Consider the following 26564-nt stretch of genomic DNA (forward strand, 5'->3'; position numbering starts at 1 on the left):
CAATTTCAGCCGTAACATCTTTGTGCATTCATCTGCGATTATAGAATTTAAGGTTAGAATAACAAATTATAAAACTTCTAGTAACTTACTGTAGTTTCATCTGTGATAAACTAGGTTAATATAGCATGAATCTATTCTTAAGCATTTTAACTTTTAGCTGTAAGTAGATTAATATTTTAGAGTAATTATTTCAATAATTCAAGAATAACTCTTCAAATTACACTTCATGTGCCCTGTCTTCACTACACTTTTGCTTTGACAGTTCTATCTCCTATACATTTAGCATCGATCATTGTCATGATCGACTATCATGATTTTTGCGTTGCGATGACACCGTATGGCAGTGCTGGCAGCAACAAGTAGGTTATAGCTTTTGTTACAAGACTCGGATCGCTTTGCGGTCTTCGGCAAAGTTTTTCAGGACATCTGAGGCTATACTTTTACATAATCGGTTAACTATTTCAGAATAACTTTATTCTTTTACAAGGAAAATACAAAAAAGCGAGTTTTTCCATATAAAATCCCATACACATTTCAAACGCGATGCGCAGCAGTCTTGGTAATCAAAAAAACTGTTTTAGATTTGTCCCGACGTTTCGACCCTGTTTCGAATCTTCTTCAAAGGGAAAATTCTGACTTTCCCATTTAAGAAGACTCGAAACAGAGTTGAAACGTCGCAACAAATATAAAACAATGGTTTTGATTCCCATAAATGCAGCGCAGATAAAGTAGCTAGACCTCCATTTAACAGGTTATTGTTATTCAGTTTTAACATTTTGGAGCCGGACTGTTTCGCCACTGCTGCCGCAACCTCGCTGGCCTCGAACACGTTTGTTAGGGTCGGTTTCATCACCGGGGTCATATATGACCCCACCGGCTCCAAAGGGTTAATTAATGCATTTTTTTAAAGCGTTTGAGTTTGTTTGGTACTGATTCGTCCAATACAGTCCGGATTCGCTGGTTGGGTCACGACTGCGCCCCGATTAGCGAATCGTGTTCGTTCGTTGGGGCAACTGACAACTGATCAAAATGCTCTAGACACACGCGAGTGACGAGAAATACGTCACGGAACACTCACATACTTGCGTAAACGTTCTGTATACAGGAGCTGTGATGCGACGGCGGTCAGACGTCAAACTCGTTTTGACATCTATTTTGACATTGACAGTGCTTTTTAGTTGGGTTTTGCCCCAACCAGTGAACATTCAACCATCGAGACAGCCCATCTAACGAGCTCTCAACGAACGAATCGTCACTGTAGTTGCTACTCCAGTATCGGCAGATCACACAAGAAACCTGACAAAGTTGCTCCCAAGCAGTCCCAACTAACAGGCACCTTCAGTGTGTGAATGTTGGTAATTTTCTATTTTTAGACGACAATGGCGCCTGCTACGTCAGATTGCGGTTCAATGTGATGATTGCAATCTCTTACCCACTTCAGGCCATTGATTCCTCTGCGGATGCCGATTGTTGGCAAATGGTTGGTTTTGGCAAAGGGTTCACGCATTGATACTAGGCGTAAATTGATAGATTGTGTGAAGATGATGCGGCACAGTTCACTTGGTTGCAAAACTTTTAGGAATCATATGATAGATCACTGTGCTGTGGAAGTTGGAAATAGTAAGACTTTTTTAATACATTTTTGATTCTAGCGATCGCTATGAACATTCGAATATACATACATACATACAATATACATTAGAGGTACAAGTACTCTTCGATATAATGTACAAAAAAGTTTTCTTTTTGTGCGTTATATCGAGCTGTACATTATATCGAAGCAGAGAAAAATTTAATATTTTTTATGCTAATATTGATGATTTCGGCGTGAAATTACCCCAAATAATTATTTCGGTGAAATTCACAAAATCAATAATGAAAAACATAAGTTTTCTCGTAAAAGTAATTTCGTTTTTTTGTGCTTCGATATAACGTACACTAATTTTTTCCCCAATTTGCGCTAATTCTAGGTAACAAGGTTAATACTGCAAGAAAACATTGATTTGAGTGGTTTGGTAGCTTATCTGAGGGTCATTCCTGGGAAAAAATAAAATTTTCAATGTTGAACGTTATATCGAAGCAAAATATACGTTATATCAAATTCGCTATATCGAGGGTACGCTATATCGAGGGACGTTATATCGAAGAATACCTGTATATGTAGAGAAGACAGATACAAAGATACAAAGTAGGAGGAAAGGGTCAAGCCATGGATTGAACCCAGGACCTTCTGCATATGAGTATCAGAAGCGGTAGCCACAACTCCGCCTTTATGCACCTTTTTTATGCCCATGCATAAAAAGAGAGACAGCTTCAGATCCAACATTGTGCATATCAGCAGGCCGGATCCAGAGGCACGTTCTCTTCCATTTGGGAAATTTGCCATTAATAAGATATATTAACGCCGGTAACCATGGCAACAGTGGCCAGGGGGCGTCTTTAAAGGAGAGCCAGCAAATGATAAGGGAACGTTATAGGGGGTCTCAGGGGATTTCAAGGGGTATCAGAAGGTCTCAGGGGCGTATCAGGGGGCTCCAGTGGTTTACTGTGGTCTCAGAGGCGTTCCAAGGGGCCTCAAGAGTACCAGGAGGTATCGGAGGCGTTTTAGGGAGTCTCAGCAGGCTTCAGAGGAGCCCAAGGGGTTTCAAGAGGGTTCCAGTGGGTCTCAATGGCGCTTTAGGGGGTCTCGAGGGCGCCCCAGTGGGTCTCAGGGGCGTTCCAGAGAGGATACAATGAGGCCTCTTTGGCGTTTCTAGGAGTCTCACAGGCATTTCAGAGGGTCTCAGGGGGCTTCCAGGTGGCCATAGATGCATTGATTTGGACATGCAGAGTTCTCGCTTTGCCCAACCTGCCCAGACAACGCACAGTGGCCGGAAGCCGGACAAAACCTCAAAAATCGGCTTCAATATTTTATTTTTCTTATATTTTTCTTCCATTATAGATACTTCAACTAAGAAAACCCCAAATTTTCAAGTCGTTTGGTCGAAAATTGAGTCTTGTAGATTTTTTCAAAGTTGAAGTTTTATGTGCTACAATATTAGTATTTATTGTCTTGCTTTTATGAGCTTCCTTCATGAGTTCGTTGTAAAAGTTAGGAAGACTTGAATAATGTGACAATATTTTTTGTGTTTTTGGGTATGAATTACCATTACATTTCAGGGATTGATTGGAAATCAATCACAAAATTATTATGTTTTTACAATATGCAAACATATGGACTTTTATGAAATTTTGGAGAAAATCTTCCTATTAAAGAGATCCAGTACTTGTTTAGGAAACATCAGAAAACGACGCCGTATCCCAGATCTGACGTGCAATTTTGTCTAGTTTTTGGCTATATAGGTCACTGTTTGCGCATTTTTGCGCTAAGCGCGAAAAAAAATTTCTTTTTCTGTCATGTCACAATGGAGCCGCATGGTTGTGGAGGAAGTGATATTGTTTGAAGTTTAAATTTTATCTTAACATAGTTCAAATTGGCTTCAGAATACTAACAATTTAGTGCAATTTTCATTCTTATAAGAGACTTTCACAAAGTCAGATGGTCATAGGAGGAGGGGGGTGGGTTTTGTCTGATAATGTAATGGCCACAGCTTTAATATTTTTTTATTATTTTTTTTTAATATTTTATTTTTTGACAGAAAAACACAAGAAGGTGGGTGCTCCAATTATAAACACTAAGCTGGAGAGGAAAGGAGTGATGACTAAGTATGAATAAGCCTTTATTTACTTAGACACTATCTACATCAGTGGACACCAAACTGCGGCCCTCGACCATGTTTTGTGCGGCCCGCGAACTGATTTTGAAATGTATAAGAAAGTGGCCCACTTATAGATTCCACAATGAAAATCAGAAAATTCACCTTCATGAGACTAAATGTTAACTACTGAAATTTTGCCAACATTTAATGTGTTTCACTTAAATAATGAGTTTAGGCTAAATTTCACAGATTCTCTACCATGAATTTTGGATTTGTGGCAGAACTCGTCATTAGTAATTTGTTCAATTTGCCGAAAAAAAAAATTAAAATATTTTTTTTTTTGTATTGATCGGCGAAAACCTTCCATGTATTCGATATACTTTATATTCAGCACTTCTACCAGGAAACTATTCCAAAAAAAAAACTGAATTTTTGCCTTTAACTTCTCTTAAAAGGAAGTGTTGCCCAAACTTTTGGAATTTCGCTAAAAAAACTTCAGGGATTGGGCAAGACACTCTTCATCCCCTAGCAATACTTTTGGGAATTCCTTTCAAAATATCCATTCCAAATCGGCTACAAATACTACAGGTACTTCTATACATTGCTCAGAAAATCATGTTAGCAGTCTTTTCTTCATTGGCTTGCCAAAGAAATTACGCAAGAAAATCTAAAAAAAAAACATCAAAGATTTTCACAACAGTATCTCCAGGCAGTTTTCGGGATTTCTTCCGAGAACCCTGAAACCCCTACAAATTATTTTGAAACTTCTCAAAATCCACAAGAAGTCCCAAAAAACCTCACAATTCCAAGATTTTTCTTAAATTAAGGTTTCGATATACTTTTCATGAAATCCTTAAGCTTCAGTAAGAAATTTGAAAATTTGTTTCAATTGGATCCAGGGGTTTTACTGGAAAAAGGTCCGTGTTCGTGTCTAAAACTTCCACAGTTCTGCACTAAAATCTACGCCAGCGTTGCTTTTGCTTATTTTACGTATGACTTTTAAGTAATTAGTCTGAAATAATTTGCTCAACATTTTTAATACCAAGAACTACAAAACCTAGATATTACGGTCTTAATACCTCTGTTTTCAATTACCTACGATTTTCAGAATTTTTACAAGTTCTTGATTTCCTAAACCAGGTTGTTTAGTTCTTTGCTCCTGCTCAATATTTTGAAAAAAAAAAAAATCAAAGAAATGAATTGTGTTGAATCTTGAAAATTGTATGTTGAAAATTAACTCTTGAATGACTTGCGGCCCGCAGTCTCATTTCAAAATTCAATTTTGACCCGCAAAGACAGTTAGGCTGAGGATCACTGATCTACATGTTGCTGCACCAGATACAACTTACTCTTTTAACCATCAAAATAAAAGAAAGACAAAAACCACCGTGAAAAACATGTAAAAATAACTACAAATCATTGCTCATTGATTTTTTTTTAACTGGTCGTTTCTTCGATTCATCTTAATCGTTAGAATTGCTCAACAACCTTGGAAGCAATCTCTTCACGAACTTCTATCGAAGTTTCAATATATAGTGACAAATTCGTTGACATCTACGCATTTTTTTTTCTACACGCACGTCGCTACAGTTCAAATCAACAATCATCTATAAAATCTAAAAGGAATTCTCTAAACGGCGTAAAACGTTACGTTAAATATTTTTCTGCGTAAACGTCGCGATCACCAAGGCAACCTTTGAATATTTTAATCGCAATTTTATGAAACGAACGTTTTACGTTCTTTAGTGAAACCCCTTATATTGTTTTTTTTTTTTTAACTTGAAGTTTTATTGTATGTTATTCATGCGGTTACTTTAAACACATTTCTACTGAACGACACACAGAGTGATAAAGATTTTGAAAATATTAGCTGGGACTCTACTGTTCATCAATATGATTCCCGATCTCTGATGATCGTTTATCAAAAACTCCTTTCAATATTGCGAATATGAATTGCCAATTCTTTATAGATAAGTTTGTTTCGGTTGCTTCGACAAGTGATAGCAGAGATCGATGTACCTTACAACCCAAACTCGGAAGAGCATATATGAAGTTGTTGAAACGAGATTGATAAAAAGCAGTTCAAATTACGCAGTTCACTATATGACTATCTGACCCCATAACACACCTCCGTGTACCCACCATAAAATGTCACGTGGTCTATGGGCAGTCCCTGAGAATAGACCACGTCTTGTCAGCCAACATTGGTGTGTATCTGAATCGATCCATTGAAAGAAAACGTAGTTAAACGATTTTTTCTAATGATTTATGTAGTTTTGAAGATTTTGCACCACCCTAACAGCAACAAATACACAATTATAGTTTACTTCAATATCAATACATGATTTAAGAACCCCCAAATTAAAAGGTTAATCAAAATCTACGTTCAGAAAGCACATCGTGATAGCTTATTATCGATTATTTTAATATGCTTTCCATAATCAGCAGTTTTTAAAATTTTGATCCACCCTAATATGGCTAAATCAAAATATATGAAGAGTTCCATATCAGAAATAGATTAAGGGCACTAAAATCATCATAACCTCTGAATTTTAGCCATTTCGGTTAACATTTGAGCTTTTGTCCGACTTTTGTATGGAGGCCCGCCACTGTGCAACGGGGAGACTCCGGATCATGTGGTGTTCGTTTGTCCACGGTTTAGGGAAATACGTAGCGAGACAAGCCCGTGCACAAAGGAGGGGTTTCGGGGGTTCACCCCTACCATTACCGATATTCCATGCACTGGGCGCCCCTCTGCCCTTTGCCCAATTTTGAAAAAAAAACCCTCCTTTGTGGCCCTTTGTGTGCACAGGCCTGTAGCGAGATGATAGTGGGCGCTGACTGCTGATAATTTCGGTCCTGATAACATCGTAGATAGAATGTGCCAGGATGAGAATGAATGGAATGCGGTGAACACCCAAGCTCTATATTTCGCCTTTCTGGGCTTATAGAGCTATTACTCGGCCAATATAGAGCACGTCAGTTTTACAACAGCACTATATAAGCACGCAAGGCGAATAATAGTGCCGAATGGTTACTTGGGCAGAGCCATCACGCAGATCATGTCATCACTGCAGCGGAAATGACGTGATGGCCAGAGAGCTAGGGAGAAGGCCTGTAAAATCGTCGGGGACTCTATCGAGTGGCCATGATGTGGAGTTGCGAATTGAAGAACAGCGAACTAGCAGTATTTTCCAGAGGCCATTGAACTAATGCGTTAGTCCAGCAGAGCCACCCCCCCCGAAGTAGCCGCACCTCGGTCCAGTGGAAGACCGGCAAAAGTTGAAGAGGGGGCGTAGCTGGCTAATAGTAGCAATTTGCTCTTAGCTTGTGGCGGGCGCAGTGGGTCGTACTAGAGTCTATAACATGGGTTCCCAACCGGTGGTCCGCGGCCCCCTGGGGGGCCGTGAAGCCAGTCCAGGAGGGCCGCGATGTAACCAAAAAAAAGTTCAATTTTTTATTCTATTTTGTGCAAATTATACCAATTTTTTATTTTGTATACCGCCACCTCCAAAAGCCATAATTTGAGGAACAAATTTTCAGTATAAAACGCCTTCGGAAGAAAACAATTTCGGCTGCGCCGCTATTTTTCAGCTATGACTCAAATTGAATGTACATGACATCATTGTTTACAAAATGTAAGTGTCGAATAAAAAAACGTATCATTGATCGTCGAAAATTCCTCCCACCGTAAATTTCTGGCTACATCACTGTACTCAAAAAACTCGGTTTCGTTCATTTAATTTGTATTTTTATCTAAAAATTTTCATCGGGCCCCAGATGTTTTGACAATTCCTAAAGGGAGTCGCCACCTCAAAAAGGTTGGGAACCCCTGGTCTATCACCACACAACGTTTGTCGCGCAGATTTGCCTTAGTTATGTATAATAAAACAGGGGGGGGGGGGGGTGGGGGCTTCTAAGCGTTCCCAGAGTCGTTTCAGGCGTTGTCAGGAGGGCGTTCCAGGAAGCCTTGAAGATGTTTTAAAGGGGCGTTTAAACTTTCCTTCTGCATCACGTTGGGAACAACTCGCTGACGTAGTGTGCGGATTGAGTCATAAATGACCCTAGTGCCAGAGCAGGGTTAAGGGATTTCCGTGAGTGTCAGGGAGATTCCAGGGGGTTTTAGGGGCGTTTCAGAAGACTCAGGAGAGTTCCAGGGGTTTCAATGGACCTAAGGGGCACTTCGAAAGGTCTCAGAAGCGTTTCGGTGAATATTAAGGGGGATTCAGGAGATCTCAGGAGCGTTTCGAGGGTTTCCAAAGGGCTTCAGGGGTCTCAGGGGGATTTCAAGGGTGCTCTAGGGTCTCAGGAGCATCTAATGGGGTTTCAAGGAGGTTTCAGGGGGTGTACACACTTAGAAAAAATCACCGAATTCGGCAATATTTTACCGAAATCTCAACCGTTAAAAAACCGGAAAAATCGGTGACGTTTACCGAACTTTTTCTTTTTTTTTTTTTAAAGACAAGGACACGTTCAATGCTTCCAGTGAGCAATTTGCTCTTTGAAGGAAGCACGACACTAGACAACGGACTAGCATGCAACGCCCAGTGGCACAGCCGAAAACTTTTCCTGACAGCTGCGGCGGGAATCGAACCCGCGCTCCTTAGCACGATGCGACTAAAGGCTTGGTGACCTTAGCCGCACGACCACGAAGCCACACAGAAAAACGATAACATTTTACCGAAATTTGGTAATTTTTGCAGAATTTCGGCAAAAAACCATTACCGAATGCTCAGCAGTTGAGATTTCGGTAAAAATTACCGAACGCGACTAGCTGTTCAAGATGCGCTCCATGTTTTTTTTTGTCAGGTAGTTTTCAGGCCATGGAGCGCCCTGAATCCCTCTGAAACGTCCCATAAACATATTGAAATGCATCTGAAAGAGCTTTATTCCCTCTAAAACAAATCTCAAACCCCTCACGAATTCCCTCTGAAGCGCGCCTGCATCTCATTGAAACCATCTTGAAACCATTGTGATACGGGTCATAGTTAGAGAACATCGATTTTTCATACGATTTTTCGTGTATTTCATGTCATTCCGTAGCTTAAAAGGTACTAGTAGATAACTATAGATACCCAAGCAACACACTTGGACATTAATAAGTTCCTGTAATTTGTATGCAACTATATTGAAAGTTATGCCATTTAAACCAATCGTCTTATTAACGACTAAATTGCAACCAAAAAAGCGCAAGAGGTGGAGCCAATATAAAACATCCATTCGTGATATAAACGGTTTTAATACGCAATCGAATTATAACCAAGATACAACTTATAGTTGACTTAAAAAATGGTAACCGATTCGACAACTAGTCAGCTAGTCACCACATTCGCCACTGCCAGTTATTATGCATCAACAGTTTCGTTCAGATGATTAATAAATTGTGTGCATAAATATGCCGCAAATAAGGCTGACCGAGAACGTCAATTTGTGTGCCGTTCCAGATTTATCGGTAAGTTACACATTTTAGCTCCGTATTCTCAACGCGCCTCAGTCAACCTATCATTTTGCCGGTGAAAATTTAGGCATGTGTGGTAAAAATTAACTCGCCATATTGCTTTGGCGGAGTGCATTCCAGCAGATTATTTAATGCACCCATAAAATGCTGAAAATTAATTTTAGAATTTAGAAAGATACTGTTTGCTGAATCATGTCTATGGGAATCCGTATTGACAAAGTACAACAATGCTGCACGTGATGCACGGAACCGCCAAACTAGCAAAAATTGGATTCTTTTGACGCAATCCTATAGTTCGGCCCAATAAGTCAACATTTGAGTGAATCGATTAAACTCACGCAAGGTAAATTGCCTTCACCTCCAACTAAAAATATATTCAAGAGTAGGTAAATTCAACTCAAGACCCTCGCCAAGACCCCCTTCATTCAACCCAAATTTGGGTAATCTTCATTTACCCAAAATTGCCTTATTGGCCTCAAGGACCCCCATTGGATAGACGCATCTCTGTTTATTCACGACAACATCTGTGGGGGAGAGAGGAAAAACAACCTACTTTTGGGTAACTAATCAATTCGATATACTCATTTTAGAGTAAAATCGACCCAAAATAAGGTAGTTAGAATTTTCCGTGTAGGACATACATAACCAAAAAGCAGACACTTGGACGTGTACTTCCCATTTACGTCGACAAAAGGCTGTCCATTTATTACGTACCGAAAATTTCATGTTTTTTGTAAAAAAATGTAAACCCATTGTAAGATTTTTCGTGGGGAACTCCTAATATTTTTGTACGTTAGGTTAGATTTCTCAAAATCCCATATATTCAAATCTTCCCAGTGGTAGGTACCAGTCGTTCAGTACTACGAAAATGAGGCAGAATTTTTTTATTGGGTTAATATTATACTTCCAATCAGATTTTTTTTTCTATTTTACCACTTTAATTTTATAAAATTTGGAATATGACGATAAATTTATGAAGAAAGGGTTACATTTTATTTGTACGTGATTTCGTTATTTTTGAAACATTTTGGTTTTTTATAGTGCATTTTATATTTTTCGTGATCACTAAAACATTTTGTCGCACGTTTTGAAACTTCTATCTCTCATGTCAAAAATGTTCGTTATGTTCTAAATAAGTTCCAGGTGCAACATGTTTATAACAATCAGAATCAATGTTTTGGTTGATTTGGTTTGTAAACGGTTGTAACTAAGATTCGTTGAAACAATCAGATTATACTTCAGTTACAAATTGGTTTCGCAAGTTTCAACTAATGATGACGTTTGATTTCATTTTGCTAGTTGCTATAAAACTGTTACACCTCAGTTTGGCATTAACAACAGGATTTTAATAGGTTTTAATTTTGTTTGTTTCATGAAAACTCAGTTGCAACATGTTTCCAACGATGATCATTTCCATTTTAGTTGCAGGTGCTACTTGGGTAGAATATTTCATAAGGTGGGTTATCTTGCCTATCAATGACACCCCGTTTTACGGTACTATTTGAAGCATATAGACGGTTTCTGTTATTCCCAATGAATTATACGGTGGTTTACTTTGAGAAGGCAGCTCATCGAGCAAGACTACGGTTAGTCATAGAAGTTAAAGCTTGAACTTGGCTTGAACTAACACACACTATAGTGTATCCCTATAGGGATTTCACCAAATCTTTGTTCATCATGGATGAGTACTTGGAATCGTTGATCGTAGCAGGCTGTGCGCGCGAGCGGCTGCGTTTTCGAAACTGTCACTCGTTTTCTGTACTCTACGCTGGCTGCTTTGATTATGGCCAGCCGAAATGAGAAACGCCTGGTGTTGCAAATTTTGCCTCGAAAAATGCTTGTATATTGATCTCCGAATAATTCGCGATTGTTATCGGAGTTTGTCTAAATAATTCTCATCGGGGCGCCGGAATTCGTCTTCATTTTCGCGTGATTCGCCTGTAGTGTTTGGTGATGTTGCTGCTGGATGTCCGGGAGACGCAAATAAAAGTCAAAAAATTCGTATCGAGAGTACTTGAATTCGTATAATTTGGTCAGTCTGTTCCTGTACATCGTTGTGGTGCCTAAACGTTGACCAAACCTATTCTTTGGACTTAACTCTTTCACTAACAATACCAATTCCTGTGACACCTAGGCCTGAGAGGACGTAGAGGTCCCTACATATATTTCTTAGATGTTCAACTTATTTTGATTTTCCATCTCTCATCTGTCGCAAGGACATGGTCAGGACAACTCTCAGCTGTTGGAGGATTACGTCAATCTTGTCTTGATTAGCCCCAAATATATGTGCTTTGGTAACGGACGGACAGGAGGCAATTTTCTTAACAGCGGTCTGTGACCTTTACCACCTACGAATTTGTACGACTTGCTCAATGCTAATCATCGAAGAGTACTCGGATGACATGTTTACCCCTGAGGGAACTTTGGTCATAGGCTGGCAGGGAATGCGGTTTTGTTTCTGCATGCCTGAGCATCTGTTCTGCATGTTACGGACAGCTGTTAAACGTCCAAATGCCAATGTCGGACTCTAAGCTCAACAGTGTGCGGCCTATGAGCAAGCCGAAAAATAGCATTGTAACGGAAATCAGCAATAGAATTTAAATACGAGAACTCAATTTCTTGGGTTTGTGCACACGTAAGAACTATTTACACCCACGAGACGCGACAATGAGAACGGACACAACACGTTTTGTTCTTACTAACGATTAAAAAGGAAGGAAGGAAGAAAGGAAGGATTTCGAAGTTAGACGGGGTGAAGTTCTGGTGTCGTTCGATGTTACGGCACTCTTCCCGAACGTTCCAGTCAGTAGCCGATGCCTTGGCCAGCTTCCAAAGACATTTAGAACGATGTCGAGTTCCACCGAACCAAATTGAAGCCTATCTCCTAGTGGCCAAAACCTGCATGAATCAGAACTTCTTCTCATTCAGAGGTAAGTTCTATAAGCAAACGTTTGGTCTCAGTATGGGCAACAAGCTTTCCCCATTTTTGGCCGATATTTTTATGAGCGATTTTGAGGTAGAACTGAAAAAAGAAAAACATTTCCCCCGAGTATGGAGAAGATACGTAGATGACATTTTTGCGGCAGTTAAAGAACGCTACCTGCAACAGACCCTTGATTTGCTTAAATCCTTACACGCTACGATAAATTTCACAGTAGAGAAAGAAATAGACGGAAACCTGCCCTTCCTAGATCTAATGATCACTAGGAAAGATGATAATAGATTAAAGTTTGCAATCTACCGTAAACCAACATCCACTGATCGCTACATAACGTCGGACTCAAACCATTTCGGTGCACAGAAACAAGCAGCATTCCACTCCATGGCCCATCGTCTTTTCAACGTATCGATGGAAAAAGAAGACTTCATCAAAGAAAGGAGTAGAATCCACAAAGCGGCGGAGCTGAACGAGTACGGCAAAGACTCCGTTGACAAAATTCTTCGCAAACACGAAAGAAAGAAACATAGAAGGAATGCTGCAACACTAGTACCCGAGAAAGAAGATGTCCGAAGGATTAGCCTCCCTTTCTATCCCAAATTAACAAATTCGGTTCAACACACTCTGAAGCGCCATGGTTTCCACGTAGTGTACAAAAGTCAAAACACACTGAAGGACTTGCTGTGCAATCTCAAGGATAAGATTCTCACCGAAGAAAAATCTGGAATCTACCAAATACCCTGCAAAGATTGTCCAGCAGTGTACATCGGACAAACTCGCCGCAAATTGAAAGTTCGCCTGCGGGAACATAGGAATATACGGTTGAGAATGGTAGGCTGAATGAATCGAGTGTGGCAGTACATGCTTTGGCCGAAAATCACACTGTTAATTGGGAACAAGCTAAACTGTTAAACACTGTTAGAAAAACCTCTCACCTCAATGCTTGGGAATCAATGCACATAGGGTATTGATTCCCTTCTTAAGCATGTGGCTCCCATTTTCAACCTACGAAAAACAAAGGATTGAAGCTCTATTTGTTTTGTTTCTTATTTTTGTATTTTTTGTTAGAAGTGAGCACCCATGAAAACAAAAAGAACGGAGTCAATCGGTGCCGTTATCGCTTATTTTCGAATAGGATGAATATGGGTGCGTGAGATTAATGGTGGAACACATGCCCTAGCTACTGCCAACTCCCCATTGATGAATGAGGATGATGCTCCCATACAATCATCCCTCTTCCGTTTGACGAAGCTGAAAATGCAGAAAATTTCATCTCTTCTCGACGTGTACTGTATACAGTATGAATATGTGTGTCGTGTGAGCAACCAATAGTAATTAGTCGGACATCGTCCCGTCGATGGGCTGCGTCGAGCCCGAAACCGGTCGGCAAAATAGGTAATTATTAATCCTTTTTAATCGTTAGTAAGAATAAAACGTGTTGTGTCCGTTCTCGTTGTCGCGTCTCGTGGGTGACGAATCGAGAACATCGGTCACGACCCCAACGAACAATAAGCACTTGCGATTGGAAGCTCGGTAACGTGGAACTGCCGAACTCTCAACTTCATTGGAAGCACCCGCATACTCACCGATCTACTGGATGATCGTAAGTTCGGCATCGTAGCGCTGCAGGAGGAGTGCTGGACAGGATCCATAGTGCGCGTGTTTAGAGGCACATAATCATACCATCTACCAGAGTTGCGGCAACACATGTTAGCTGGAAACAGCTTTTATGGTGATGGATGACATGCAGAGGCGCGTGATCGGTTGGTGGCCGATCGACGAAAGAATGTGCAGATTGAGGATCAAGGGCCGATTCTACAACTTCAGCATAATAAACGTGCACAGTCCACACTCCGGAAGCATCATCATAGGAGATCTTAACGCTCAGGTAGGCCAGGAGGAGGAATGCAGACCGACGATTGGCAAGTTCAGCGCCCACCAGCAGATGAACAAAACCGGCCTACGACTCATTGATCTCGCCGCCTTCAAAAATATGGCCATACGTAGTACCTTTTTCAAACACAGCCTCCCTTATCGTTACACCTGAAGATCACCACAGCAGACGGAATCTCAAATCGACCACGTTCTGATTGACGGACGGCACTTCTCCGACATTATCGACGTCAGGACCTATCGTGGCGCTAATATCGACTCCGACCACTCTTTGGTGATGGTCAAACTACGCCCAAATCTCTCCGTCATCAACAATGTACGGTACCGGCGACCGCCACTGTAAAGCCTAGAGTGACTGAACCGGATGTCGCCTCAGCAGACGCGCAGAATCTCGAGACCGTGTTGCCAGACGAGGGTGTGCTCGATGCGGCCCCTCTGGAGGTCTGCTGGAGAACAGTAAAAGCAGCCATCAACGATGCAGACTAGAGCGCCATCGGGTACGTGGATCGGAACGAATGGTTCGACGGAACGAATGGTTCGACGAAGAGTGCAGAACGGTTTTGGAGGAGAAGAACGCAGCGAGGGCAGTAATGCTGCAGTAAGGGACCCGACAGAATGTGGAGCAATACACACGGAAGCGGAAGCAGCAGACCCGTCTCTTCCGGAAAAAAAAGCGCCGCGTGGAAGTAGCGGATTGCGATGAAATGTAACTGCTGTGCCGTTCACAGGAAACACGCAAGTTCTACCAGAAGCTCAACGCATCCCGCAAAGGCTACGTGCCGCAAGCCGAAATCTGCAGGGATAAGGACGGGAGCCTCTTGACGGACAAAAGTGAGGTGATCGAAAGGTGGAAGCAGCACTTCGACGAGCACCTGAATGGCGAAGAGAATGTAGGCACGGAGGACCAAGGCAGCGGAGGAAATGACTATGTTGGTGCAGCAGAGGACGGGAACGAACCAACTCCCACGCTGAGGGAAGTTAAGGATGCCATCCACCAGCTCAAAAACAACAAAGCGGCTGGTAAGGACGGTATCGCAGCAGAACTCATCAAGATGGGCCCGGAAAAGTTGACCACCTGTCTGCACCAGTTAGTAGTCAAGATCTGGGAAACCGAACAGCTACCGGAGGAGTGGAAGGAAGGGATAATCTGTCCCATCCACAAGAAAGGCGACAAGTTAATGTGTGAGAACTTTCGAGCAATCATCATTTTGAATGCCGCCTACAAAGTGCTTTCCCAGATCATCTTCTGTCGTATTTCACCTAAAGTAAATGAATTCGTGGGAAGTTACCAAGCCGGTTTCATCGACGGCCGGTCGACAACGGACCAGATCTTCACCGTACGGCAAATCCTCCAGAAATGCCGTGAATACCAGGTCCCAACGCATCACCTGTTCATCGACTTCAAAGCGGCATACGACAGTATCGACCGCGCAGAGCTATGGAGAATCATGGACGATAACGGCTTTCCTGGGAAGCTGACCAAACTGAGCAAGGCAACGATGGATGGTGTAGAAAACTGCAAAGAGGTTTCGGGTGAACTATCCAATACATTCGAATTTCACCGGAAACAAGGTGACGGACTCTCATGCATACTCTTCTACGTCGGCTCTGATTGGTGTAATGCAACGAGCAGGGTTAAACAATCAGGGTAAAACTTTCCCAAAATTCAGTCGATTTGAGTGCTCAACACGAAAACTAATCAAACTGTGGCTAAATTTCATCCCATACAATTAGAAAATGCTAATTGACCACGCCGCTCTGGCATAGAAGACCTCAATTTCGGAAATCGAATGGCAATTCCCGGGTGCCGCCGCCATTCTCCTCATAACCGGAAAGAGCTCCTATTGGCGAAAACAGGCTAATCGGCTTTCCGGAGAAGGTGGACGTTCCACAGATTCGATTTTCTCGTCGTTCGCCGTCGTCGTCGACGGAAGTATTGTTCGCACGCTGCTTTCAGAATTAATTGCTTTTCGTCGTCGGTCCGACTAGAATTAGACTGATTCCCACAGCACCATACACCAGCCGCCAGTCGTCCAGACGGGATCAATGCAAGGTCAATTGAGCATGGATTGTGGGTTCGTCTCATACAAGCTGCTTGCTAGACCTTCTAGTTATCCCACCTCAAACACTGTATGGAGTGAGCTACGTCAACGATGCTTCATCCGGCGGCGTATCACAGCACATCACAGCCAGCATGACAACGACACCAACCGACGACCAATGCAATGTCCAACTGAGACCAACCGTGAAGGCGGCGGTTACTCCCAATCGCATTTCGCCGGTATCCGGTCTTCGGTCTGGTCTGGTCCAGTCACATAGCACTCCATGGGGAGGCGTCCGTCTAGCACACGTGAGTGATAATCGAGTTGGCACCGGAACGGTGTCCCTTGTGTCCCCGTAGTTGTTCATACACCTGCCGCCACCAGCATCATGCCAGTGGCAGTGGGTGATGGTCACATACTGGGGGTGGTCAGCCAATCTTCCTGCGCGCGCTAACACTGACTGGGAATAGCTAAGGAGGGAATCTATCTAGAGACACCTTTCCTATACATATCATCATCATGCCCTATCATCATACTTAAGCGATACCACATCAACGTGGATGCCATTTTGGTACCTATTCCATTCGGAGAAATGGTTCATAGTTACGGGTTAAGTGCGTGCGTAATATGGTTAAAGAGGGACACGGGATGTTTGGCCGAATAGTTGGTTGACCGAAAAATTGGAAGTACCTTAAATCTTATTCCAGAAGGAATTTCATGAAGAATTCCAGAAGGAATTCCGAGAGGAATTCCAGAAGGAATTCCAGGAGGAATTCCAGAGGAATTCCAGGAAGAATTCCAAAGAAATTACATAAGAAATTCCAAAGAAATTCCAAGAGGAATTCCAAAGAAATCCCAAGAGGAATTCCAAAGAAATCCCAGGAGGTATTCCAGAGGAATTCCAGGAGGAATTTCAGAGGAATTCCAGGAGGAATTCCAGAGGAATTCCAGGAGGAATTCCAGAGGAATTCCAGGAGAAATTCCAGAGGAATTCCAGGAGGAATTCCAGAGGAATTCCAGGAGGAATTCCAGAGGAATTCCAGGAGGAATTCCAGAGGAATTCCAGGAGGAATTCCAGAGGAAGTCCAGGAGGAATTCCAGAGGAATTCCAGGAGGTATTCCAGAGGAATTCCAGGAGGAATTTCAGAGGAATTCTAGGAGGAATTCCAGAGGAATTCCAGGAGGAATTCCAGAGGAATTCCAGGAGGAATTCCAGAGGAATTCCAGGAGGAATTCCAGAGGAATTCCAGGAGGAATTCCAGAGGAATTCCAGGAGGAATTCCAGAGGAATTCCAGGAGGAATTCCAGAGGAATTCCAGGAGGAATTCCAGAGGAATTCCAGGAGGAATTCCAGAGGAATTCCAGGAGGAATTCCACAGGAATTCCAGGAGGAATTCCAGAGGAATTCCAGGAGGAATTCCAGAGGAATTCCAGGAGGAATTCCAGAGGAATTCCAGAGGAATTCCAGGAGGAATTCCAGAGGAATTCCAGGAGGTATTCCAGAGGAATTCCAGGAGGAATTTCAGAGGAATTCCAGGAGGAATTCCAGAGGAATTCCAGGAGGAATTCCAGAGGAATTCCAGGAGGAATTCCAGAGGAATTCCAGGAGGAATTCCAGAGGAATTCCAGGAGGAATTCCAGAGGAATTCCAGGAGGAATTCAAGAGGAATTCCAGGAGGAATTCCAGAGGAATTCCAGGAGGAATTCCAGAGGAATTCCAGGAGGAATTCCAGAGGAATTCCAGGAGGAATTCCAGAGGAATTCCAGGAGGAATTCCAGAGGAATTCCAGGAGGAATTCCAGAGGAATTCCAGGAGGAATTCCAGAGGAATTCCAGGAGGAATTCCAGAGCAATTCCAGGAGGAATTCCAGAGCAATTCCAGGAGGAATTCCAGAGCAATTCCAGGAGGAATTCCAGAGCAATTCCAGGAGGAATTCCAGAGCAATTCCAGGAGGAATTCCAGAGGAATTCCAGGAGGAATTCCAGAGGAATTCCAGGAGGAATTCCAGAGGAATTCCAGGAGGAATTCCAGAGGAATTCCAGGAGGAATTCCAGAAGAATTCCAGGAGGTATTCCAGAGGAATTCCAGGAGGAATTTCAGAGGAACTCCAGGAGGAATTCCAGAGGAATTCCAGGAGGAATTCCAGAGGAATTCCAGGAGGAATTCCAGAGGAATTCCAGGAGGAATTCCAGAGGAATTCCAGGAGGAATTCCAGAGGAATTCCAGGAGGAATTCCAGAGGAATTCCAGGAGGAATTCCAGAGGAATTCCAGGAGGAATTCCAGAGGAATTCCAGGAGGAATTCCAGAGGAATTCCAGGAGGAATTCCAGAAGAATTCCAGGAGGAATTCCAGAGGAATTCCAGGAGGAATTCCAGGAGGAATTCCAGGAGGAATTTCAGAGGAATTCCAGGAGGAATTCCAGAGGAATTCCAGGAGGAATTCCAGAGGAATTCCAGGAGGAATTCCAGAGGAATTCCAGGAGGAATTCCAGAGGAATTCCAGGAGGAATTCCAGATGAATTCCAGGAGGAATTTCAGAGGAATTCCAGGAGGAATTCCAGATGAATTCCAGGAGGAATTCCAGAGGAATTCCAGGAGGTATTCCAGAGGAATTCCAGGAGGTATTCCAGAGGAATTCCAGGAGGAATTTCAGAGGAATTCCAGGAGGAATTCCAGAGGAATTCCAGGAGGAATTCCAGAGGAATTCCAGGAGGAATTCCAGAGGAATTCCAGGAGGAATTCCAGAGGAATTCCAGGAGGAATTCCAGAGGAATTCCAGGAGGAATTCCAGAGGAATTCCAGGAGGAATTCCAGGAGGAATTCCAGAGGAATTCCAGGAGGAATTCCAGAGGAATTCCAGGAGGAATTCCAGAGGAATTCCAGGAGGAATTCCAGAGGAATTCCAGGAGGAATTCCAGGAGGAATTCCAGAGGAATTCCAGGAGGAATTCCAGAGGAATTCCAGGAGGAATTCCAGAGGAATTCCAGGAGGAATTCCAGAGGAATTCCAGGAGGAATTCCAGGAGGAATTCCAGAGGAATTCCAGGAGGAATTCCAGACTTCCAGAGGAATACCACGAGGAATTCCTGAGGAATTCCAGGAGAAGTTTCCGAGGAATTTCAAGAGGAATTCTAAAAGGAATTCCAGAGAAATTCCAGGAGGAATTCCAGAGGAATTCCAGGATGAATTTCAGGGCGAGTTCCCGAGGTGTTCCAGGAGGAATTCCAGGAGGAATTCCAGGAGGAATTCCAGGAGGAATTCCAGGAGGAATTCCAGGAGGAATTCCAGGAGGAATTCCAGGAGGAATTCCAGGAGGAATTCCAGGAGGAATTCCAGGAGGAATTCCAGGAGGAATTCCAGGAGGAATTCCAGGAGGAATTCCAGGAGGAATTCCAGGAGGAATTCCAGGAGGAATTCCAGGAGGAATTCCAGTAGGAATTCCAGGAGGAATTCCAGGAGGAATTCCAGGAGGAATTCCAGGAGGAATTCCAGGAGGAATTCCAGGAGGAATTCCAGGAGGAATTCCAGGAGGAATTCCAGGAGGAATTCCAGGAGGAATTCCAGGAGGAATTCCAGGAGGAATTCCAGGAGGAATTCCAGGAGGAATTCCAGGAGGAATTCCAGGAGGAATTCCAGGAGGAATTCCAGGAGGAATTCCAGGAGGAATTCCAGGAGGAATTCCAGGAGGAATTCCAGGAGGAATTCCAGGAGGAATTCCAGGAGGAATTCCAGGAGGAATTCCAGGGGGAATTCCAGGAGGAATTCCAGGAGGAATTCCAGGAGGAATTCCAGGAGGAATTCCAGGAGGAATTCCAGGAGGAATTCCAGGAGGAATTCCAGGAGGAATTCCAGGAGGAATTCCAGGAGGAATTCCAGGAGGAATTCCAGAAGGAATTCCAGGAGGAATTCCAGGAGGAATTCCAGGAGGAATTCCAGGAGGAATTCCAGGAGGAATTCCAGGAGGAATTCCAGGAGGAATTCCAGGAGGAATTCCAGGAGGAATTCCAGGAGGAATTCCAGGAGGAATTCCAGGAGGAATTCCAGGAGGAATTCCAGGAGGAATTCCAGGAGGAATTCCAGGAGGAATTCCAGAGGAATTCCAGGAGGAATTCCAGAGGAATTCCAGGAGAAATTCCAGAAGAATTCCAGGAGAAATTCCAGAGGAATTCCAGGAGAAATTCCAGAGGAATTCCAGGAGGAATTCCAGAGGAATTCCAGGAGGAATTCCAGAGGAATTCCAGAGGAATTCCAGGAGAAATTCCAGAGGAATTCCAGGAGGAATTCCAGAAGGAGTTCCAGGAGGAATTCCAGGAGGAATTCCAGGAGGAAATCCAGGAGGAAAGCCAGGAGGAATTCCAGGATGAATTTCAGGGCGAGTTCCCGAGGTGTTCCAGGAGGAATTCCAGGAGGAATTCCAGGAGGAATTCCAGAAGGAATTCCAGGAGGAATTCCAGGAGGAATTCCAGGATGAATTCCAGGAGGAATTCCAGGAGGAATTCCTGGAAGAATTCCAGGTGGAATTCCAGGAGGAATTCCAGGAGGAATTCCAGGAGGAATTCCAGGAGGAATTCCAGGAGGAATTCCAGAGGAATTCCAGGAGGAATTCCAGAGGAATTCCAGGAGGAATTCCAGGAGGAATTCCAGGAGGAATTCCAGGAGGAATTCCAGGAGGAATTCCAGGAGGAATTCCAAGAGGAATTCCAGGAGGAATTCCAGGAGGAATTCCAGGAGGAATTCCAGGAAGAATTCCAGGAGGAATTCCAGGAGGAATTCCAGGAGGAATTCCAGGAGGAATTCCAGGAGAAATTCCAGGAGGAATTCCAGGAGGAATTCCAGGAGGAATTCCAGAGGAATTCCAGGAGGAATTCCAGAGGAATTCCAGGAGGAATTCCAGAGGAATTCCAGGAGGAATTCCAGAGGAATTCCAGGAGGAATTCCAGAGGAATTCCAGGAGGAATTCCAGAGGAATTCCAGGAGAAATTCCAGAAGAATTCCAGGAGAAATTCCAGAGGAATTCCAGGAGGAATTCCAGAGGAATTCCAGGAGGAATTCCAGGAGGAATTCCAGAAGGAGTTCCAGGAGGAATTCCAGGAGGAAATCCAGGAGGAAAGCCAGGAGGAATTCCAGGAGGAATTCCAGGAGGAATTCCAGGAGGAGTTCCAGGAGGAATTCCAGGAGGAGTTCCAGGAGGAATTCCAGAAGAATTCCAGGAGTAATTCCAGAGGAATTCCAGGAGTAATTCCAGAGGAATTCCAGGAGGAATTCCAGAGGAATTCCAGGAGGAATTCCAAAGGAATTCCAGGAGGAATTCCAGAGGAATTCCAGGAGGAATTCCAGAGGAATTCCAGGAGGAATGCTAGAAGGAATTCCAGGAGGAATGCCAGAAGGAATTCCAGAAGGAATGCCAGAAGGAATTCCAGGAGGAATTCCAGAAGGAATTCCAGGAGGAATGCCAGAAGGAATTCAAGGAGGAATTCCAGGAGGAATTCCAGGAGGAATTCCAGGAGGAATTCCAGGAGGAATTCCAGGAGGAATTCCAGGAGGAATTCCAGGAGGAATTCCAGGAGGAATTCCAGGAGGAATTCCAGGAGGAATTCCAGGAGGAATTCCAGGAGGAATTCCAGGAGGAATTCCAGGAGGAATTCCAGGAGGAATTCCAGGAGGAATTCCAGGAGGAATTCCAGGAGGAATTCCAGGAGGTATTCCAGGAGGAATTCCAGGAGGAATTCCAGGAGAAATTCCAGGAGGAATTCCAGGAGGAATTCCAGGAGGAATTCCAGGAGGAATTCCAGGAGGAAGTCCAGGAGGAATTCCAGGAGGAATTCCAGGAGGAATTCCAGGAGGAATTCCAGGAGGAATTCCAGGAGGAATTCCAGGAGGAATTCCAGGAGGAATTCCAGGAGGAATTCCAGAAGGAATTCCAGGAGGAATTCCAGGAGGAATTCCAGGAGGAATTCCAGGAGGAATTCCAGGAGGAATTCCAGGAGGAATTCCAGGAGGAATTCCAGGAGGAATTCCAGGAGGAATTCCAGGAGGAATTCCAGGAGGAATTCCAGGAGGAATTCCAGGAGGAATTCATGGAGGAATTCCTGGAGGAATTCCTCTGGACTTCCTCCTGGAATTCCTCTGGAATTCCTCCTGGAATTCCTTTGGAATTCCTCCTGGAATTCCTCTGGAATTCCTTTGGAATTCCTCCTGGAATTCCTCTGGAATTCCTTCTGGAATTCCTCTGGAATTCCTTCTGGAATTCCTCTGGAATTCCTTCTGGAATTCCTCTGGAATTCCTTCTGGAATTCCTCTGGAATTCCTTCTGGAATTCCTCTGGAATTCCTTCTGGAATTCCTCTGGAATTCCTTCTGGAATTCCTCTGGAATTCCTTCTGGAATTCCTCTGGAATTCCTTCTGGAATTCCTCTGGAATTCCTTCTGGAATTCCTCTGGAATTCCTCCTGGAATTCCTCTGGAATTCTTCCTGGAATTCCTCTGGAATTCCTCCTGGAATTCCTCTGGAATTCCTCCTGGAATTCCTCTGGAATTCCTCCTGGAATTCCTCTGGAATTCCTCCTGGAATTCCTCTGGAATTCCTCCTGGAATTCCTCTGGAATTCCTCCTGGAATTCCTCTGGAATTCCTCCTGGAATTCCTCTGGAATTCCTCCTGGAATTCCTCTGGAATTCCTCCTGGAATTCCTCCTGGAATTCCTCTGAAATTCCTCCTGGAATTCCTCTGGAATTCCTCCTGGAATTCCTCTGGAATTCCTCCTGGAATTCCTCTGGAATTCCTCCTGGAATTCCTCTGGAATTCCTCCTGGAATTCCTCTGGAATTCCTCCTGGAATTCCTCTGGAATTCCTCCTGGAATTCCTCTGGAATTCCTCCTGGAATTCCTCTGGAATTCCTCCTGGAATCCCTCTGGAATTCCTCCTGGAATTCCTCTGGAATTCCTCCTGGAATTCCTCCTGGAATTCCTCTGGAATTCCTCCTGGAATTCCTCTGGAATTCCTCCTGGAATTCCTCTGGAATTCCTCCTGGAATTCCTCTGGAATTCCTCCTGGAATTCCTCTGGAATTCCTCCTGGAATTCCTCTGGAATTCCTCCTGGAATTCCTCTGGAATTCCTCCTGAAATTCCTCTGGAATTCCTCCTGGAATTCCTCCTGGAATTCCTCCTGGAATTCCTCTGGAATTCCTCCTGAAATTCCTATGGAATTCCTCCTGGAATTCCTCTGGAATTCCTCCTGGAATTCCTCTGGAATTCCTCCTGGAATTCCTCTGGAATTCCTCCTGGAATTCCTCTGGAATTCCTCCTGGAATTCCTCTGGAATTCCTCCTGGAATTCCTCTGGAATTCCTCCTGGAATTCCTCTGGAATTCCTCCTGGAATTCCTCTGGAATTCCTCCTGGAATTCCTCTGGAATTCCTCCTGGAATTCCTCTGGAATTCCTCCTGGAATTCCTCTGGAATTCCTCCTGGAATTCCTCTGGAATTCCTCCTGGAATTCCTCTGGAATTCCTCCTGGAATTCCTCTGGAATTCCTCCTGGAATTCCTCTGGAATTCCTCCTGGAATTCCTCTGGAATTCCTCCTGGAATTCCTCTGGAATTCCTCCTGGAATTCCTTTTGGAATTCCTCCTGGAATTCCTTTTGGAATTCCTCCTGGAATTCCTCTGGAATTCCTCTCGGAATTCCTCTGGAATTCCTCCTGGAATTCCTCTGGAATTCCTCCTGGAATTCCTCTGGAATCCCTCCTGGAATTCCTCTGGAATTTCTCCTGGAATTCCTCTGGAATTCCTCCTGGAATTCCTCTGGAATTCCTCCTGGAATTCCTCTGAAATTCCTCCTGGAATTCCTCTTGAATTCCTCCTGGAATTCCTCTGGAATTCTTCCTGGAATTCCTCTGGAATTCTTCCTGGAATTCCTCTGGAATTCTTCCTGAAATTCCTCTGGAATTCCTCCTGAAATTCCTCTGGAATTCCTCCTGGAATTCCTCTGGAATTCCTCCTGGAATTCCTCTGGAATTCCTCCTGGAATTCCTCTGGAATTCCTCCTGGAATTCCTCTGGAATTCCTCCTGGAATTCCTCTGGAATTCCTCCTGGAATTCCTCTGGAATTCCTCCTGGAATTCCTCTGGAATTCCTCCTGGAATTCCTCCTGGAATTCGTCTGGAATTCCTCCTGGAATTCGTCTGGAATTCCTCCTGGAATTCGTCTGGAATTCCTCCTGGAATTCGTCTGGAATTCCTCCTGAAATTCGTCTGGAATTCCTCCTGGAATTCGTCTGGAATTCCTCCTGGAATTCGTCTGGAATTCCTCCTGGAATTTGTCTGGAATTCCTCCTGGAATTCGTCTGGAATTCCTCCTGGAATTCGTCTGGAATTCCTCCTGGAATTCCCCTGGAATTCCTCCTGGAATTCCCCTGGAATTCCTCCTGGAATTCCCCTGGAATTCCTCCTGGAATTCCCCTGGAATTCCTCCTGGAATTCCCCTGGAATTCCTCCTGGTATTCCCCTGGAATTCCCCTGGAATTCCCCTGGAATTCCTCCTGGAATTCCCCTGGAATTCCTCCTGGAATTCCCCTGGAATTCCTCCTGGAATTCCCCTGGAATTCCTCCTGGAATTCCCCTGGAATTCCTCCTGGAATTCCCCTGGAATTCCTCCTGGAATTCCCCTGGAATTCCTCCTGGAATTCCCCTGGAATTCCTCCTGGAATTCCCTGGAATTCCTCCTGGAATTCCCCTGGAATTCCTCCTGGAATTCCCCTGGAATTCCTCCTGGAATTCCCCTGGAATTCCTCCTGGAATTCCCCTGGAATTCCTCCTGGAATTCCCCTGGAATTCCTCCTGGAATTCCCCTGGAATTCCTCCTGGAATTCCCCTGGAATTCCTCCTGGAATTCCCCTGGAATTCCTCCTGGAATTCCCCTGGAATTCCTCCTGGAATTCCCCTGGAATTCCTCCTGGAATTCCCCTGGAATTCCTCCTGGAATTCCCCTGGAATTCCTCCTGGAATTCCCCTGGAATTCCTCCTGGAAGGATGAATTCCAGAGGAATTCCAGGAAGAATTCCAGAGGAATTCCAGGAGGAATTCAAGAGGAATTCCAGGAGGAATTTCAGAGGAATTCCAGGAGGAATTTCAGAGGAATTCCAGGAGGAATTCCAGAGGAATTCCAGGAGGAATTCCAGAGGAATTCCAGGAGGAATTCCAGAGGAATTCCAGGAGGAATTCCAGAGGAATTCCAGGAGGAATTCCAGAGGAATTCCAGGAGGAATTCCAGAGGAATTCCAGGAGGAATTCCAGACGAATTCCAGGAGGAATTCCAGAGGAATTCCAGGAGAAATTCCAGAGGAATTCCAGGAGGAATTCCAGAGGAATTGCAGGAGGAATTCCAGAGGAATTCCAGGAGGAATTCCAGAGGAATTCCAGGAGGAATTCCAGAGGAATTCCAGGAGGAATTCCAGAGGAATTCCAGAATGAATTCCAGAGGAATTCCAGAATGAATTCCAGAGGAATTCCAGGAGGAATTCCAGAGGAATTCCAGGAGGAATTCCAAAGGAATTCCAGGAGGAATTCCAGGGGAATTCCAGGAGGAATTCCAGGGGAATTCCAGGAGGAATTCCAGGGGAATTCCAGGAGGAATTCCAGAGGAATTCCAGGAGGAATTCCAGAGGAATTCCAGGAGGAATTCCAGGAGGAATTCCAGGAGGAATTCCAGAGGAATTCCAGGAGGAATTCCAGAGGAATTCCAGGAGGAATTCCAGGAGGAATTCCAGGGGAATTCCAGGAGGAATTCCAGGGGAATTCCAGGAGGAATTCCAGGGGAATTCCAGGAGGAATTCCAGGGGAATTCCAGGAGGAATTCCAGGGGAATTCCAGGAGGAATTCCAGGGGAATTCCAGGAGGAATTCCAGGGGAATTCCAGGAGGAATTCCAGGGGAATTCCAGGAGGAATTCCAGGGGAATTCCAGGAGGAATTCCAGGGGAATTCCAGGAGGAATTCCAGGGGAATTCCAGGAGGAATTCCAGGGGAATTCCAGGAGGAATTCCAGGGGAATTCCAGGAGGAATTCCAGGGGAATTCCAGGAGGAATTCCAGGGGAATTCCAGGAGGAATTCCAGGGGAATTCCAGGAGGAATTCCAGGGGAATTCCAGGAGGAATTCCAGGGGAATTCCAGGAGGAATTCCAGGGGAATTCCAGGAGGAATTCCAGGGGAATTCCAGGAGGAATTCCAGGGGAATTCCAGGAGGAATTCCAGGGGAATTCCAGGAGGAATTCCAGGGGAATTCCAGGAGGAATTCCAGGGGAATTCCAGGAGGAATTCCAGGGGAATTCCAGGAGGAATTCCAGGGGAATTCCAGGAGGAATTCCAGGGGAATTCCAGGAGGAATTCCAGGGGAATTCCAGGAGGAATTCCAGGGGAATTCCAGGAGGAATTCCAGGGGAATTCCAGGAGGAATTCCAGGGGAATTCCAGGAGGAATTCCAGGGGAATTCCAGGAGGAATTCCAGGGGAATTCCAGGAGGAATTCCAGGGGAATTCCAGGAGGA

At 44.2% G+C, this 26564-nt stretch overlaps 2 protein-coding genes across 2 annotated transcripts in view; both read right to left on the minus strand.

Moving 5' to 3' along the window:
- The window catches only part of LOC134284823 (uncharacterized), a 496062-nt gene that overhangs the window by 438416 nt on the left and 31082 nt on the right, over positions 1-26564 (minus strand). The gene's annotated exons all lie outside the window — the stretch shown is intronic.
- The window catches only part of LOC109433599 (uncharacterized), a 192020-nt gene that overhangs the window by 3231 nt on the left and 162225 nt on the right, over positions 1-26564 (minus strand). The gene's annotated exons all lie outside the window — the stretch shown is intronic.

Source organism: Aedes albopictus, chromosome 1, assembly GCF_035046485.1.
Source record: "Aedes albopictus strain Foshan chromosome 1, AalbF5, whole genome shotgun sequence".
NCBI classification, from domain to species: domain Eukaryota; kingdom Metazoa; phylum Arthropoda; class Insecta; order Diptera; family Culicidae; genus Aedes; species Aedes albopictus.